Source organism: Microcaecilia unicolor, chromosome 8, assembly GCF_901765095.1.
Source record: "Microcaecilia unicolor chromosome 8, aMicUni1.1, whole genome shotgun sequence".
NCBI classification, from domain to species: Eukaryota; Metazoa; Chordata; class Amphibia; order Gymnophiona; family Siphonopidae; genus Microcaecilia; species Microcaecilia unicolor.
In genome coordinates this window covers 213,073,883-213,092,152 of record NC_044038.1, presented here as the reverse complement: position 1 = coordinate 213,092,152, position 18,270 = coordinate 213,073,883, and the positions used below count along the sequence as shown (strand labels likewise).

At 41.2% G+C, this 18,270-nt stretch overlaps 1 protein-coding gene across 2 annotated transcripts in view; it reads right to left on the bottom strand.

Annotated features, from left to right (window-relative positions):
* ZNF217 (zinc finger protein 217) overlaps window positions 1-13,577 on the bottom strand; it is a 51,340-nt gene extending 37,763 nt beyond the window's left edge. Inside the window, exon 1 of one of the 2 annotated variants that reach the window (XM_030212195.1) lies at window positions 13,320-13,577. The gene's annotated coding sequence lies outside the window, so the exon portion shown is untranslated. Of the gene's footprint in view, window positions 1-11,979; window positions 12,068-13,319 lie in introns of those variants that run through there. The other variant, XM_030212194.1, reaches the window with a different exon arrangement.
* Between the last annotated feature and the right edge of the window lie 4,693 nt (window positions 13,578-18,270).

The following is an 18,270-nucleotide window of genomic DNA, read 5'->3' as shown; positions in this document are numbered from 1 at the left end:
CATCAGACCATCTTTAGTCAAGCCCCTAGAGCATGAAATTGTCACAATCTGAGCCCTCAGGGAGACAGAACTTAAGCTAGATTTTTGTCCAAACTAGCTTGCAAAATTTCCAAGATATCTAGTACGAAGACCCTCAACAGAAATAATTGACGCGCCTCACACCACTGTTCAAAAACTTGACAATCTTAAGTAAACCAATGGAGTGTAGGAGTGCCTATTTTTATTTGTTACATTTGTATCCCACATTTTCCCACCTATTTGCAGGCTCAATGTGGCTTACATAGCACTGTGAAGGCGTTCACAAACTCCGGTAGAGAAACAAATACAGAGTGATGTTATAGTATAGTAGTTTCATAGTTACAGACACAGTTGGGAATAGTCGAGAAGAAGAAATATATAGTGTTCATTACAAGGTTGGTTACGTTGTGCTGCAGGGGTTTTAGGCACTTAAGTTGGGTTGGTGGGGTATGCTTTTTCGAACAGGTGGGTCTGTAGTGATTTCCGGAAGTTAAGATGGTCATACATTGTTTTCACAGCATTTGGTAGTGCATTCCACAATTGTGTACTTATGTAGGAGAAGCTGGATGCATAAATTGATTTATATTTGAGGCCTTTACAATTTGGGTAGTGGAGATTTAAGTATGTTCGTGAAGATCTGGTTGCGTTTCTGGTTGGGAGATCTATGACTTGCACTTGGTTCTTGAAAGGGTGAGACAGTGGAAGAGAGGTGGCTATGTTCAAGACAGAATAAGACACATCCAGTATCCGTATCTCTCCCTTAACCAACAACCCTTGCATCTCCTGAGATCCCCATACCAGAGTCGTCTTGGCTAATCCTATGCTATAGCACACAGAGACCACAATAACTCTCTATCCTCTGGATTATTTGCCCTAGAAGTGGCCACAGGAGAGACATGCAGCAGTTTCCCTCAAGGACATGGCTAGACCACTAGTGCATCAGTTCCCCCTGTGCATGACAAGTGTGTTTTCAACTGAAAAACCTTAGCAATTCTGTCTTGTGCATGACAAGTGTGTTTTCAACTGAAAAACCTTGGCAATTCTGTGAGATGCCATGAGATCCATCTCCAAAATTCCCCATCTCCACAGGCCTCTTCTGCTAGACTCCATTACCCAGGACTAGTGTGCGTCTGTTCAAATAATTCACGTGAACAGTCAGTGCTCCAGCACATGAATTGCCAGCAAACTCAAAAGGTGTCATTCTGCCCAAGTCACCAGAATCTTGATCTGTTACAAAACTCCTTTGCTCTTGGTTCCTCTTTGCAAATTGTCATAGGCCACTGCTGTGGCATTGTCCAAGAGGAGGCACACTGCTTTGCCCGGTATCAAAAGGATAGAGGGCCAGTAGTGCCAGACACATGGCTCTCACTTCCAGACAAGCAACAGGCCACTAGAGACCACTGACCCTAAACAGCTCCATCCCAATATCTTCCCCCACTCCAAGACTGCATTTGGTGTTAATCACAACAGATGCAGGAATCTCCAGTTTCATTCTTTTGTCTAGACTCAAGGACCAGAACCACCACTGCTTTTTGGCTCCCCCATAAGGGCAGCCCCAATTCCGACTCTGTGGAGATCACCTCAACAGAAGAGCTCTCTGCAGTGGCCACTTATGAACCCTGGCCCAAGGGACTAGATCTAACATGGATGCCAGACAAACTAGAAAAGTTGAAAATAATCTCAATCTATCATTCTGAGCTTGTTGAGCAGATGTTAATGTCTGATCCAGCTGTCTGAGATATCTTTCTCTGGCGAGCTGCCCCTTCTGTGTGTTGAAAAAAGCCCCCAGGTTTTCTTTTGGCTGAATTGACTACCCAACCTAGTCCCTTCCAGGTACTATTTCACTCTGATCAATCAATCTTCCAAATACACGGACTAAGGTGCTATCTTGTTTTAACAACGGCAATGGCTGCATGTAATCTTCAAAAAGGTTCTTGGGGCTATAGCTAGACCAAATGTCGGAGCGCAAAATTGAAAATGCCTGCTTAGGACTGCAAAATGTAGATACTGCTGATCGAAATATATGAACAGGACTTTAAGACCAGGTTCACATGCTCGAGATTCAAAATGGGCCGAAAGGTTGCTTACTACTTGGAGTTAAACTAAATGGAATCGTAACTTGAACCAGGCTCGTTCTGAGAAGCCACCGCTGCCTGCAAGGCAACCAACCTAAGATTGCTTTGACTGCTTCTGCCTTTACCAGATCTTGACAAGGAGATTCCATAAAAGCATCAGAAAGGGGGCATGCTAGAGCATAACCAACTTAGGGATCCCCCTCACTATAAGGGCTGGAGCATGGGCTCAGAAGCCTTCACTTAGTGCTCTGTGCTCCAACCCCTCTACCAGGGATATCTCAACCTCCTTTCTGGCTACCCTTGGGAAACATATTCTGTATGTTATAGGCCAGGAACAGTTGGTGGCTTACATCTCCTCGCTTCCTGAACACAGCCCCAGGATCACTGACCATGCAGCAACCCTACCACCATCTTCCAGATCTAAAAGTGTTTCCCCGTACAATTATGTGCGTTTATTAAAGTGTGAGCTTGCATTTGTAACATTTCATGTGCTATTGCTTCTCATTATCTAAATGGTAATATACAGGAACATCCAACGGGGCATCAGTTTAAAAAAAATCTACATAATTCCAAATGCCTTACTGCAGAATCTACTTAAGATACCACAGAACAAACTACATAAAACATTTTCATCTGAGAAGAGAACAAAATGCCCCATCAGTGCAGGAACACAATAACCACTTTTACCAGTTTTAACATACAACAGCTTACATATTCTACATTAATAAATGAAAACTGTATTTTAGGTTGTTCCCCACTTAGCTGTCAGGCATCATTCACTGGAATCTTCTAAAGATTTCAACTCGATTATGCATAAGCAAAAACGGAGTTTCCCCACTAGAAAAATACCTAGTACATCTGGCTTCCAGTGAGCAGATATACATGCCAGTTTTATTTCAGTGTCTCCTCTAACTCTACATGGTTACTATGAGCCCTTTCCCACCATCACAGGAAAATAAATGGTAGGTTTCAGGATTATATGGAAGGATGATTTCAGTGAGAAACATCTTTTAAAGGGAAACTGTTTTAGTTGGAATATTCAGAGCAACACCTAATTTTTTTTTTTTTTACTAACACATATAAACAATTTCCTATAATCTAACCCAATCAGTATACAAGTCAATTTATATCTCTAGATATATATTGCACACAATTTAAAATAGCTTTGCCATACCTAATGACCAAGTTCTGTTTCTACAAAATCAAGTTTGAACAATGCTGCATTTTCTGGACTCCCCTATAAAAAGCCTTCCAGAAATAAATCCCCATCACTCCCTTGTGAGCTTGTTAGTTCAGGAGACTCAGTTTGAACTTCTGAAGTGACCCTAATTTGCTGAATTACATTAGCATTCACTTGCGATAAAAGGAAGCCTACTTTATTTTTCAAAACCTTTACTGCACACATTTGGCCTCCTGTTGTCCTGCCTTTCATGGCTTCAACTTTTCCTTTATAATCCTGGATGGGAATACATACACACACAATTTTCATTTATGATTGTATAATAGGTAAGCTGTTGTATGTTAAACCTGGTATTATACATTCATAAATGAAAACTGTAGGTGTGTGTATATATATATCTCCAACATTGGTTACATTTTAACACATCAACACTTTCTTAAATGTATTTTCAAAATGGGCTGTACAAAAATCCTAAATAGATAATGAACACCTTGGCTCATCTATTTAAATAGTTCTGAGCTACAACTAAACCATGAGCGTAAACAACGCTTTCTAACTTTTCAACCATTATCCTGAATAAAACAGTGAATTGTAGTCCTTTATTTCATATTACTTAAAGAGCCTCGAGTTTAGAAACTTGGCAAAAAAAAAATTAATTGTGCTTCCATTTACTAAAGCTTTAGCAATAAAGTTTAAGGTTCATTCAAGCCTAAACACACAGTTATGCCCATTGTGAACCAAAAAAATAATGCAGTTATGAGGAATTTGTTAATTTCTTTTGTGCATCGCTTCTCCCCCAACTCTAACTCAAGAGGTTTAAATTAAAGCCAAGGGTCTGAAACTAGCTAAGAGAAGCCCTGCTGTTTGGCAGCTGTGATATAAATGTGTCACTTAGGCTGTACTTAAAAGAATAGACAGCTGACCCATTAAACAGGATTGTTAAAGGCATAAGATAGAAAATTGCATTTGAATGACATGGGGAGAGGCCAAAGATAACTATATAGAACTGCTACAAGCCTTAACGTTCCTTAACAAGGTGTTTTAAAAAAAAAAAACTGAATCAAAGTCAGTTTTAGTTTCAGGTTTTAGTAAAAACTATCTTAAATTTAAGAAACAGAAAAACGGTCTGAAGTACTGCAGCCAAATGCAGAAAGCTAGGGAAACATCCAACCTCAACTTTCAGGTATCCTGATGCAGAAAGGTATTGCGCAGAAGCAAAAAAAAAAACAAACAAACTACTTTACAGTCATCAGCACACAGAATAATAAAATCCCATAACAGAGAAGTACTACTGAAGATTAAGGTGATCCTAGCACAGGAACCTGAACACCAGGTCAGAGGAAGTGTAGAAGGGTTACCTCATTCTTCTGCAGTAGTGGCATCAAAACAGCAAAAGTAAAAGCACCATACCCGGATCTACCCCAACCTCCCCCTAAAAGTCTACTGCCCCCCCCCCCCCCCCAACATATAGTTTGTGTACCCAGACTATCAAATAAGAGAAAGAAAAAAAGCTCCCTTATTTGGAAGGATGTACCGCACAGGGTCAGGTGCGCAGTGATGGGAGCACGCATCCTGCCTCTTCTTCTGGCTTTTGATTGGTTAGTAAACAGGACCCTAAATGAGCAACATACATTCACATATCTGACCTTTATCAGATTGACTGATTCAGACCTATTACATGAAATGTTTTAAATCACGTTTTACGGAATATACATTCCAGGTAATTCTTTAATGGAAACTCATTTCCTGTCAGATACTATGGCTTACTTCATACCTTTCAGGTGGCTTATCTAGAATATTGGTTCTCAAACCTGTTCCAGGCACTACCAGGCCAGTCAGACTGTCAGGATATCCCTAATGAACATACACGATAGACTTGCATATAATCGAACTTTCGGGCATGCAGATCTCTCTCATGCAAATTCGTTAGGGATACCCTGAAAACCCGACTGGCTGGTGATCCCTCAGGACAGGTTCGAGAACCCACTGACCTAGAGTGCCTTTATTGTCCTGACTCCGGAGAGCTCACAATCTTAAGGTTTGTACCTGGAGCAATGGATAGTTAAGTGACTTGCCCAGGGTCATAAGAAGGGGCGTAGCCAGACCTCATGGTGGGAGGGGGCCAGAGCCCGAGGTTGGGGCCACATTTTGAGTGCCGCCCCCGCCGCCAGGCCTTGCCCCCTCACAAATACTTTGCTGGCGGGGGTCTCCAACCCCTGCCAGCCAAAGCCTTCTTCAGCGCGGTCTCCGGCACGTTCGCTACCTGCACCCTGCTCCACCTTCTTCTTGCTCCTCCTGTGCATGCTCAGCGTCAAGTGTGCACAGGAGCAAGAAGAAAGAAAAGCAGGGGACAGGCAGTGAACGTGGTTGTGCTGGAGAACGTGCTGAAGAAGGCTTCGGTTGGCGGGGGTTGGAGACCCCCCGCCAGCCAAACCAGGGGCCTGGACAAAATTTGCAGGGGCCCAGGCCCCCATAGCTATGTCCCTGGTCACAAGGAGCAGCATCAGGGATATTCCTGGAAAGGGTCAGTCGCTATTAATGCCTAAAAGCAGGTGTTCTTAAGACAGTCCTCAGGAAAAGGTGGATTAGACACTTCAGTACTTCCCCCTCCTCAAAACAATATGAAAAGAACCTGACCTCACTTGCATCCACAATAGATACATAAATGTCAACACGCCTTGAGTTAATTAATGAAATGGTGTACTAAAAATCAAAACAAAATGACCAAGCCAGGAAGCTTTGGATGGTGCGAGATATAAACCTGTAGTGTCTAGAACGGAGTGGGTAGCCTCAGTCCTCGAGGCCCACAACCCAGTTGGATTTTCAGGATTTCCCCAATTAATATGAATCAGATCTATTTACATGCATTGCCTCCATCATGTACAAATACATCTCACAAATCCTCATTGGGGAAATCTTGAAAACTCAACTGGGTTGCGGCCCTTGAGGACCGATGTTGTCCACCTGTGATCTAGCAGACAATACGTAATAATAAGAGCAAAAGAGACAAAAAGACAATAGAAAGGACTAACAAGATTTAAAATCCACTTTTTCAGTTTTGTTCTCCTGATAACCAGGTTGGATAAAGCCTGGATAACAGGTTCTGGAGATGGGAAACAAAAAGAGAAAAAAAAAACCAACCAACCCAAAACAGAAAAAGTGTTTCATACAAGTAGCAATACAAATACATGCACACAAACACAAAAAAAAACAGAGATGAGGAGAAGGGAGAGCAGATACAAAATCTTGACTTTCCAGCTTTAAGAATAACCAGTATAAAGTATGGGGGAGGGAGATTGGGAAATTTAGTGTTGGAACAGTTAATGGGGCTGTTAAGACACTCAACAGACTTCCCCATGTTTCCTGCTTCGACTACTGAAAATTTTAAAATAATTACAAAAAGTATTACAAATTTGTAACTATGGGAAGGACAAAGTTTCAAGATATATAGTGAGAAAGAGAGAGGAGCACTGAAAAGGATGCAGAATTGAGAAAAAGAAATGGAGTACACCTGGATCAAGGTTCGAAAAGGTGAAGGTTAGTATGAAGACAAGTCGTTTTTGCATACATTTGGTACAACTAAAATATTAATGCAACCAAAACGCAACAAAACAAAACAACAAAACGCAACAAAACAAAACAACATAGCAGATAATCAGGCATATTTTCAAAGCACTTAGCCTTCCAAAGTTCCATAGAAACCTATGGAACTTTGGAAGGCTAAGTGCTTTGAAAATATGCCTCATAGGCAGTTAAAGACCTGTATAGTCCATCCAGCCTGCCCGAGAAATTTGTAGCATAAGATATGATGCGATACTACACATGTATACTTGATCATGATTTGTCCTTGCCATTTTCAGGGCACAGACAATAGAAGTCTGCCCAGTTCTGACCTTGCTTCCCAACTATTGGTGTTGCCCTCTATCTAATCACCGCTAAGCTCATTTGGTTCCATGCCTTTGATACAGGTAACTTTTGTGTTTATCCCACAAATTTTTGAATTCCGTTACCATTTTCATCTCCACCACCTCCCATGGGAGGGCATTCCAGGTATCTACCACCCTCTCTCCGTAAAAACGTACTTCCTGACATTATTCCCGAGTTGATCCTCCCCCTCAAACCTCAATTCATGTCCTCTAGTTCTAGTGACCTTTCCAGGAATATCCTTGAGGAACAAAAGAGGTAGCATGCCCCCCACACACACAAAAAAAAGGAGCCCTGTGGCATCCCAACTCAAAGGCAAACGAACTGATCAAGAGCTAACCAGAACTAAAAGACCAGTAGGATACTCTGGCTATCTTCCTATTAAGAGATTAAAAGCATTTGGAGGGAAAAAATGCAAAAGGAGAGATCAAAAGGAACACAAAATATTGCAAAAAGCAATCAGGCAGACACTTAGGTGGTAGCCCAGGATGTGGGCTAGACCATTGTCCACCAAGTGCAACAGATAGACTGGTAGGTGTCAAAAACCAATACGAAGGCTAGAAAAGTTTGATGACTGCCACTACCAAAAAGCTTCAGCTTACTGCTAATGTGTGCAGATGTATGTAAAATTATACATGAAGCATAAACAAGAGTAAGCTTTAGGAGAAAAAGACAATCCTGACAAGGTATTATGGTCATAAGTTGTGCACACTTTGTATTCTTAAATATGCAAAGATGTTTCTTATCTATTAATGTTTAGAAGACACTAAGAGTTCCTCAGCTGTCTTTTCTCTAACCTAAAGAGTCCTAGCTGCTTTAGTCTTTCCTCATAGGGAAGTTATCCCAACCCCTTTATCATTTTCGTCGCCCTTCTCTGCACATTTTCTAAATCCATTATATCTTTTTGAGATGTGGTGACCAGAATTACAGTTTCATTTTTATAAAGAACCACAACTGTTTTTGCTAAAGTAACATAAAAAGTGGCTTTACTGAAGGACACTTTACTAAAGAAGAAAAAAAATGGAGGTCTCTATATAATCGGAGATTTCATAATGAACCAGGCAATATTCAAACCATGAATGTGTGCAAATCTACTAACCCCATCCAGCTTCCTCCTTCTGAAAGCCTGTTGTAGGCTATGGAGAAAACCTTAAGGCCTAGCCAATAAGGATTTGCAGTAGATCCCAGCATTTGTCATTACAAGTGCCGTGTTATACTCTGGAGTTAGTGCAGAAGCAGAAGAGATTCTATATTATGTCACCTTAAAAAAAAAATAAAAAAAATTGGCGCTGAAATCACAGTATTCTATAATCAGCGCCTAGATTTAGGCGCCAATATCCTTAGTTGATATTTCTGCACGGATATCTGCGTGCATCCATTTACACCAATGAAAACCTGGTGTAAATCTCAGCAAATAGATTTAGGTGCAATAGGCCATATTCTATAACTAGGTGCCTAAATTTTGTAACTCCCATTTCCCCACCCATAAGCACACCCTTTTTTGCCTCTGTGCGTTAGAAGTTCGGCGCACAGCGTTGCAGAATACACTTAGTGAGTTGTACGCCTAAATTCTAATCAGTTTCAATTAGAGCTCATTATTGCTTAAGTGCTTTTATCGGCATTCATTAGCTTAAGCCAATTAAGTTACGTGTGGCGTTATAGACTCTGCACTGATTTCGGCGCCTAAATCTAAGCGCACTATATAGAATCCGGGGGTTAGAAGTCCTGCGCTAATCAAAAAGTGCCAGTTAGTACACACTATTTTCATTGTGCTAACCACAAAAAGCACTTAATGCGACGTTTACCACGCAGTAATTGCGAACTACTACAAAGCCCCTTGATGCAGTTTAGCAAAAGGGCCCTTTGTGAACAGGAAAATTCTGTGGACTCACAAATACAAATCATTGTTCAAATAACAAATCCTAAACTATACATATTATATTATTTATTCAGATTTTGCACACATCTTTTTCAGTAGTAGCTCAAGGTGAGTTACATTCAGGTACTCTGGATATTTCTCTGTCCCAGGAGGGCTCACAATCTAAGTTTGTACCTTAGACAATGGAGGGTTAAGTGACTTGCCCACGATCACAAGGAGCAGCAGTGGGATTTGAACCCGGCCACCTCTGGATTGCAGGACCAGTGCTCTAACCACTAGGCCACTCCTCCACTCCTTATAACAAACTAAGAGGCCGGTTTACTCAGCTGTGTTGGGCACTAATGAATGCCCAACACAGCTAAGTAAACCGGGTTAACGCAGCTTAAAATGGTGTACTGCGGGACACGCTCAGGCACTTGAAGTGCCAAATATGCATGCACTAACTACATTCTAAAAAATTATTGCAAAATTTTTCTTTTGAATGGGAGTCTAAGGTGGAAAGTGGGCGTGATTACACTAATCACGGCTACATTATCACACACTGACAAGTTAGCAGGAACAGCAAGCGCTCTTACCCACCTACAAAAGGAGTGGCGTTAAGTGCGTACACACTACGTTTTTTTTCCACAGCCACACGCTGATAACAGCCCATGGCCATTAATACAAAAGATAGAAGGCCAGATTCTATATACTGCGCCTAGCAATCTGCACCGAAATCCAAGCGCCTTCTAGAACAACGCATGTAACTTAATTGGCTTAACAAGCCAATCAGCATTTTTAACAGCACATAAGCAATGAGCACTAACTGGCAATAATTAGAGTTTATGTGCATAACTCCCTAAGCGTGTTCTGTAACGCACAACGCCTAAACTCTACTATGAAGCCAAAAAGGGGTGTGGTTGTGGGTGGGGAAATGGGCGTTTCGTGGGCATTCCAAAATCCACGTGCAATTATAGAATATGCCCCTGCGCTCCTAAATCTACTTGCCGGTATTTAAGTCAAGTTTCCCCTGGTGTAAACTGATGTGTGTAGTTGTAGGCGCTGGGATTATCAACTAAGTGTATTGTATATACCACGCCTAAATCTAGGCGCCGCTTACAGAATACGCTCAGGAGGAAATGTATTCTGCACAGGTTTTTCAGGAGTACATATAGAACCTAGTTCTTTAAGGCTACCATAAAAATGCCTTAGCGAGCAGGAAAAACCTGTGCAAGGGCGAGAGGTAAAGTCGCTTTTTATTGCGGCCCCTAATTTGAAAGTAAGTTTCCTAGTAAAACTGAATTAGGCTAGTAAGTTTAAAAAGTCTCAGAAAGAAGCAAGATTCTTACAAGTCAAAAAAAATGTGACAAGGAAAAATAGTGATCTATACTATCAGAAGAGAACACACCTTATTTACTACATTTTAAAAACTTTAAACAAGTACAAACCAGTGATAACTTTCTGTTGCAAAAGTGCAAGAATCCTACATTCAGATCCTTAAGCAGATAAAAAAAAAAGTTTTTAAAATGTTTTAATTTTTTTAAATCTTACCTAGGGCCCTTGTTTACTAAGCCGTGCTTGCAGGAACGCTAACTTTTTAGCACGCACTAAAAGTTAGCTCACGCTGATAGACACTCATTATATTTCTATGGGTGTCTCTAGTGTTCGCGCGCGCTAAAATGTTTGCGTGCCTACAGCGCGGCTTAGTAAACAGGGCCCCTGTTGCAGAAAACAGAGGTAAGGCCTTGCTGTAGCACTGAAAGGCAGCTGCTGCCACCCTGCCTCTTGATGTGCTTAATTGTCCAGTGTTCACTCAACCCCCAAAAAATTGAAGAAAAAAAAAAAAAAAAGCACATGAAGGCATAATTGAATCAACCTGAACTAAATAAGATTTGCTATTTAATTCTGCTGATTCAGCAAGACCTTTTAAATACACACCTTTATCTATGAGACTGAAATACAATAGGCTGAACTATCCAAAAGCTAACCAAAAATCAATAGCACACTGCATAGCCATGCTTGCATCCAAAGGCTGAAATGTTAATGTATTTAAATGCAGAGTGGAAATTATTTCATTTATGAAACAACAAAGTTGACTAATGATATTAGGGACTGGCGATCGAATCCGGGAAGATCCGGAGGATCCCGCTGTATCCGGTTTTTACACCGTCCCCTAATGATATAAGCCCCAACACACACAAGCTTTAAGCAACTTATTTTAAAAGTTTATCAAAAACATTTACATTTATAAGTGAAAGTTAAAAGAAAAACATGTTTGTTTTAATATGCTTAACAAGTTTGTAATTTATATTTAAAAAAAAAAAAAAATATATATATATAACCTTACAAACAACTGATGATAGATTATATATAGTTCTTAACACTCCATGATCTAGAAAAGATTAACTTTAGTGAATTACTCACTCTCCACCCCTCCTTCTCTCCCTCCCACACAAAGGAGAGCAGTTTAACAAGTCTAGAGTGATTTGGATAATTGAATACATTTATGGCATACTAGCCACTACTATTGCAATATATATTCAAATATAATACAGGATTAAAACTAAGTGAATACAGGAAAAGCTTAGGAGAGTAATAAAAACATGGCGTGAGAGCAGTTGCAAGCTATTGTCATGTCACTGTGCTCGATACCTTTACAGACAGAAAACCAACCCCCATCAAGCCAACTGCACAAAACCATTAGTCAGCAAGTCAATGCTTGCTATTCCTACTTGTACCTTAAGTTTTTGGGTTTCTTTTTTTATTTCGTTTAGCAGTATCCTACTAATATCGTTAAGCCCGTGTTTATGAGACCCCCTTTCTGTAACAGCATTAAAATTACGTTATTATAAGCTTCTCCCCTCCTCCCCTCCCCCCCCCCCCCCCACGGTAGCTTCCTCTTTCCTTTCCAGAACTGCACTTACATTAGTTCCTATTTTCAAGCCCCAATATAACGTATTCTCGAGCTGGATAAGAACCAATTCCGTTTAGTTCCCAAGGTCATTACAAAGAATAAAGGAATGAAAAGGGGGGGAGGGGGCAACTGCCGATGTCTCAATCTTAAAAAAAAAAAAAAATAATAATAATAAACAAACTTCCAAAATCAATAAGGTTGGCTGCTGTCGTTCCGGAGAAGCCACTTCCGATAAGCAAAGGGAGAGAGTTTATTCAAACGCAAACATGTTCCAGGCAGCAGAATTCTGCTTCCAAAAAGGAATTTCAGTTGCGCTACTTCGAATAATGAAACTAGTTGTATCCGCGGCGCAGAGAGATCATCCGGCTAATCCGAGATGGCTTCCTGTTGCTATTCGCACTGCAATTCGGTGCTGCCCCAAACCGTCTCGAGAATCCAGTCCGCCCCCCTCCTCCTCCCACCACCCAGATCCATGGCTCCTTCTCACAAACCACCGGTTGCATTAAATCGTTTCTACCCGTAGGTGTGCGCGCACACAAGGATGGATATCGTGACTCTCTCTCTCTCTCTCTCGGGGGGGGGGGGTGATCGCAGCCTCCCCCCCCCCACAAAATGCACGGATCGATCAACTTTAGCTTGCAAGATCTGCCAAGCACTTGCTGCCCTTTCCCAGATCTGCATCGCACATGCTTCTCCGGCAAGACATAGCGTAGATTTTTGAACATTTAAAGAGAAAGAAGATTCAAGGCAGTTTAACTGTCTGCCATATGACGCCACACACGGGATGAGATAGGAGGATGGGGTGGGGTGAGGAATTGGGGATGGAGTGGTTAAGAGTTCATTCAAAACCTAAACACACATTTTTAAAAAGTTATTTCCTATATTTCTATTACGCCTATTTCTTTACAAGTCTAAGAGGATCGCAAGGCAGACGTACACAGCGCTGTACACTTGAACATGGGAGAGAGAGCCTCTGCTCGAAAGAGTTTACAATCTAATCTGGACAAATTAAAGGATAAGGGAATTCCTAAGGTGGGAATGATAAAACAAACATGGGTACTGTGCAAGTGAATAAGGGGTTAGGAGTTAAAATAAAGAACACATGCTACCTTGAGATATATATAGACAGAATAAGATATGGACATAGATACAGAAGCATATACACAAAGCAGCATCTTAACGCTCGCAGTGACCAAAAAATTAATCGATTGAATAAAAACTAAAGCAATAATACAAAAAATAAATAAATAAATAACCGGGCATAATAGTGCCTACCAGTATTTGAATAATTAAAGAGAAATGTATACAAAGAAATATTGAAAGTGCAGCAGAAGACATAGAAGAATTTACCTGCTGCAGCTGCTGCCCCCCCCCGCCTCCTCCTCCCAACCAGGGGCAGGGAATTTACGCCACGATTCTCCTGCCTGCCGGTAATCTGCTGAGAGAGGAAAAAAACCCTCCTCAACTCCTGCAGCAGCAGCTCCTCCCCAAAATAAATAACGAGCAGCGAGGTACGATGCAACAAGGGCCGATCCCAGGCAGCTCGGGATCTTCATGGGGGGAGGGGGCAGAAGAGTTCAATGCAAGGGAGGAGGGAGCGACCGGCCGCTGTACAGACCCATCCTTCCCACTCCCACCGATCTCTTCCCAAAATGTAAATGCAGTGCATGAAAGGAAAACGCACTTCTGCACGAGGTGAAAAGTTTCAGGGAAATAAACGCAAGCCCTCCACCGAGCTGCGGCCGCCCCTCAACGTGGCAACATGTGGGAGAGAGGCAGCTCTCTAGTAACGCACCCTCGAACCGCTATTATTTATTTAGTTATAGTTGTTTCATTTACGGATACACAGGTAGGAGAAATTGCAAATAAGACTAATAATAATAAACGAGAAGGGCGGAGACTGCGTCGCATTTGCTCCTCCCCCACTCAGCTGCCGCGCGCCTCTCGAGGGGCGGAGCCTGCCGCGCACGAGCTCCCCCCAACACCCCGCTCCTCCGGCGTCTACCGGGCGGGAGACTTGAAACCGCCTACAGCTGGCTGGGCGGGGCTACAGGATGAGTCACGTGACTGGAGCCAGCAAGCGTGACGAGGCTCAGTCACAGGTTGTTTTGGCAGGCAGAGTGGGCACAGTCGTCGGGCGTGCACGTGCTGCTTGACCTGTTGGGCCGCGTGTACAGTACAGTTCCAAATTATTACCTTCCACAGCTGATCGTTTCCGGTCCCTTACACTTTCGTGCATCATTTTGCTCTTTAGCCCTAGTTGATTTTCTGCTCTGCCCTGTTTTTGAGGGAGGCGATTGACACAATAGCATCAAAGGTTACCGCCTACAGTTAGTGGCAGAAAATCAAATGGAAGGGCTCAAAGCAGGGGTGGACTGACAGTAATCAGAGTAGTAGGCCTCTAGCTACTTAGCAAACCTGATTAAATTAGGTTGAAGCTAGGGAGAATGGACCCCCTTATTTCTGTGGGCCCTTGAGCTTCAAGCTAAATGAAAAGAGCCCCTCAAAGCATGGAGGGTCCACCTCAAACGAGGGGGGGGGGGGGTTACAAGGGGCTCCCCAGCACAGCATTGGTTGGGTAGAACATATATTTTGGGATGTGGGGGGAGCACTTGTATTTTATTTATTCATTTGATGATATCACCTGTACTAGAACAGACACCGAGACAGCTGACAAACAACATGCTGGTGGCCTTGATTCTTTCAGCATTTTTCAAGCCATCTGCTCTTTTAAAAATAAGTTATTCAATTTGACCTTCCCTGACAGTTATATTTGGACTTCCTTTGCTCTCCTGACCAACTTATTTCCTCATATTTTGAAAAAGATATTTGACTCATTTAATTCATAGGAATATAATTATGTTGCCAAGCCACCGTAAAACTATTGCAGTTTCTACGATTGATTGCCACCCATTTATCTGTTGCCACGTTGATTGCACATAAGAACTGAGCAGACTGAATGGGCCATTTTTTGTATTCATGCACCATTGTTTACTATTTTATATAACCACAAATTTTGCAGAACGGCAACCAAAATGAATGAATAATAGGTATGTCTCCAAAAAGCAAAATGAAAAAACCCCTGCATCACTCAGACAGTTACACATGTGTGACAGTACTTAAGTTTATTTATGTTTGCTGTTTCTCTACACACAATTTCCCCCTCAATCAGTCTTCCAAAGCCCAGGTCCAAACAAGCAGTTGACAGTTACACAAGCCTCAGAGCAAAGTCAATATCAACATTCTTTGAAATATGCATGCATTTACATTGCATAAAAGGAAATACACGTGAAGAGGGCTATTTAAGAAAGGACTTACAAATCAGAATTGAGACATCCAGATCGGGATGTCTCAACTTCTGCTAGTATTTTAGAACAGGGTCTGCTGACACAGAGTATGTTCTAAAATGCATGCAGAAATGAATGTTTATGCTCTGGTTATGTGTGGCAGGAGCACCCATTTTAGAAACATAAACGTCTAAAATAGTTCAACATGGACACATACATTTTTATTTATTTCATTTATATCCCACATTATCCCAATAGATCAGGTTCAATGTGGCTAACAACTTATTGTGATTAACGGTACAAAAAGTGATGCAGGGTAGTATACATTAAGTAGTAATAACAAAATAAATGAGTAATGTTCAGGTCTAAAGACATTTATGGTATGAAATAGCAACACAAACGTTTACGTGCGCATTTGAAGACTCTTTTACTAAACTGTGTTAAGCACTCGGGGCCAGATTCTGTATATTGCATCCAAAATGTAGGTGCTTTCAAATAACGCGCATAGCGCTATTCTAGAAACCGCATCTACAGTAAGATACGATTCATGGAATAGCACATAGGCGGGGGGAAGATGCGTATATTTAGGCACCACCATTTGCGCCACTAAAAAACTGGTGTAAATGCCCATGCCTAAATGTGCGTGAATTCCCCCATATCCTATAACAACGCACATAAATGATTTACACGTAAGTACATAAGTATTGCCATACTGGGACAGACCAAAGGTCCATCAAGCCCAGCATCCTGTTTCGAACAGTGGCCAATCCAGGTCACAAATACCTGGCAAGATCCCCAAAAAGTACAAAACATTTTATACTGCTTATCCCAGAAATAGTGGATTTCCCCCAAGTCCATTTAATAACGGTCAACGTCCAAACCTTTTTTAAACTCTGCAAAGCTAACCGCCCCTACCACATTCTCTGGCAACGAATTCCAGAGTTTAATTCCACGTTGAGTAAAGAAACATTTTCTCCGATTCGTTTTAAATTTACTACATTGTAGCTTCACCGCATGCCCCCAAGTCCTAGTATTTTTCAAAAGCGTAAAGAGACGCTTCACATCTGCCCATTCAACTCCACTCATTATTTTATAGACCTCTATCATATCTCCCCTCAGCCGCCTTTTCTCCAAGCTGAAGAGCCCCAGCCGCTTTAGCCTTTCCTCTTAGGGAAGTCGTCCCATCCAACATGCCCACACTTCTTCCATGGCTGTGTCCCCTTTTCAGCCATTCCCAGTTGGAATTTCAAGCACGTCTTTTTAGAATACGCCTAATAAGAAGTGCATGTAAATGCCAATTAGTAATGATAATTGGCTTTTATCGGCCAATTATCAATAATTGGCTCATTACTCAATTGAGTAGCGTGCATATATTCTATTCTAGTGCTTATATCCTGCTTATATCTACTCAGGAATCAAAGTGGTAACCTAAAGCAGATACCACAACAGCTAATTCACCATAAGAAAAAAAACATACATGAAAATTAAAATTAACTAAGTAAAATCACAAAATTTACTAAAAAGAAAAGTCTTTAAATCCTTATGAAATTGAAAATAATTAGACAAAGATCTAATTTGCAAAAGTACCATATTCCAAATCTTATTGGACAGGTAATAAAAAGAGTTTACATGAATCGCTTCAGTTTAATATTCTTAACTGATGGAAATCCCAGTTTAAGGAAAGAATTAAACCAAAAACTAAGTCTTGTAGAGGGGAAAGTTAATAACTCAGTAAGAGATAGTGAACAATTTGCCATAATAATTTTATTATACACCCAACACGCCACCTTAAATTCCACCCTAGCTTCAACAGGCAACCAATGTAACTTACACAGTAAAGGAGACGCCCGATCAAACTTTTTACACTTATAAATTAATTTGCCGCTGTATTCTCAAGAGAGTGGGGATTTGTATAGAACGTTATGCTGTAATCCAGCGAACGAAAGCAGTACAGTAATCAAGTTCAGTCAAATTGTGGCCGTGCACACAATTTAACATGCGCTACTCACTGAGCCTTTTATAGAATCCAGGGATTAACGCGTGGCCAAAACATGGAGACAAGATCCTGTGTGACCACGTTACAGGACTTTGCAGTAGTTTGCCTGTTACCACCCGTTAAACTGCACATTACTGGATTTTTCTGAATTTCTCTGTCATTGAATGTGGCATGGGTAGAGAGTTGAAATGGTCAGTGTGAGATGTTACACTGAGGACCTCTTTTACAAAGCCATGCTACCGGTTCTCGGTGCGGCAAATGACAGGAAGCCCATTCAGTTCCTACGGGCTTCCTCTCATTTGCCGCGTGGGAATCGCTAGTTCTTCAGGTACCATTTCCCTGACGCAGCGTTTAGCAAAACATGATCATGTGGAGTAGTCCTGAGAGATACATACTCTCTATATATTAAAAATATTCTTTTTGAATATACCTTGAATATATAAAAAATACTTTAGAAGAACCTATGAAGAATTATGGCAGATGCTCATATATATACGATGTCCTAAAAAAAAAAAACCTTAAAAATATTCTATTTAGAAATAGTAAGAGTGTCTATTGTACATTTAAGATATTATTTTACAGGAGGAAAGAAAGATGAATTGAGTGGGTAGAGAGTGGCCATGGCCATGGAAGTGTTAATCAGCTAGCGCATTACACTTATTGGGCTAGCTTCTATATATGGCGCTTAAAGTTAGGCGTGGTTTATAGAAAAGCGCTTATGCCTGAGAATCTCGCCTATCTTTAGGCATGGCCATTTGCACCAACTGAAACGTGGTGCAAATGTACATGTCTACATTAGGCACATACCGCCGAATTCTATATAGCACACCTAGCATTCTGCGCTGAAATCTAAGCATTTTCTATAACAATGTGTGTAACTCAATTGGCTTAACAAGCTAATCAACGTTAAAACCAGCACCTAACAAGCAATAATGAGCACTAATTGGCAATAATTAGAATTTACGTGCACAACTCACTAAGCATATTCTGCAGTGAACTGAGCCTAAATTCTAATGTG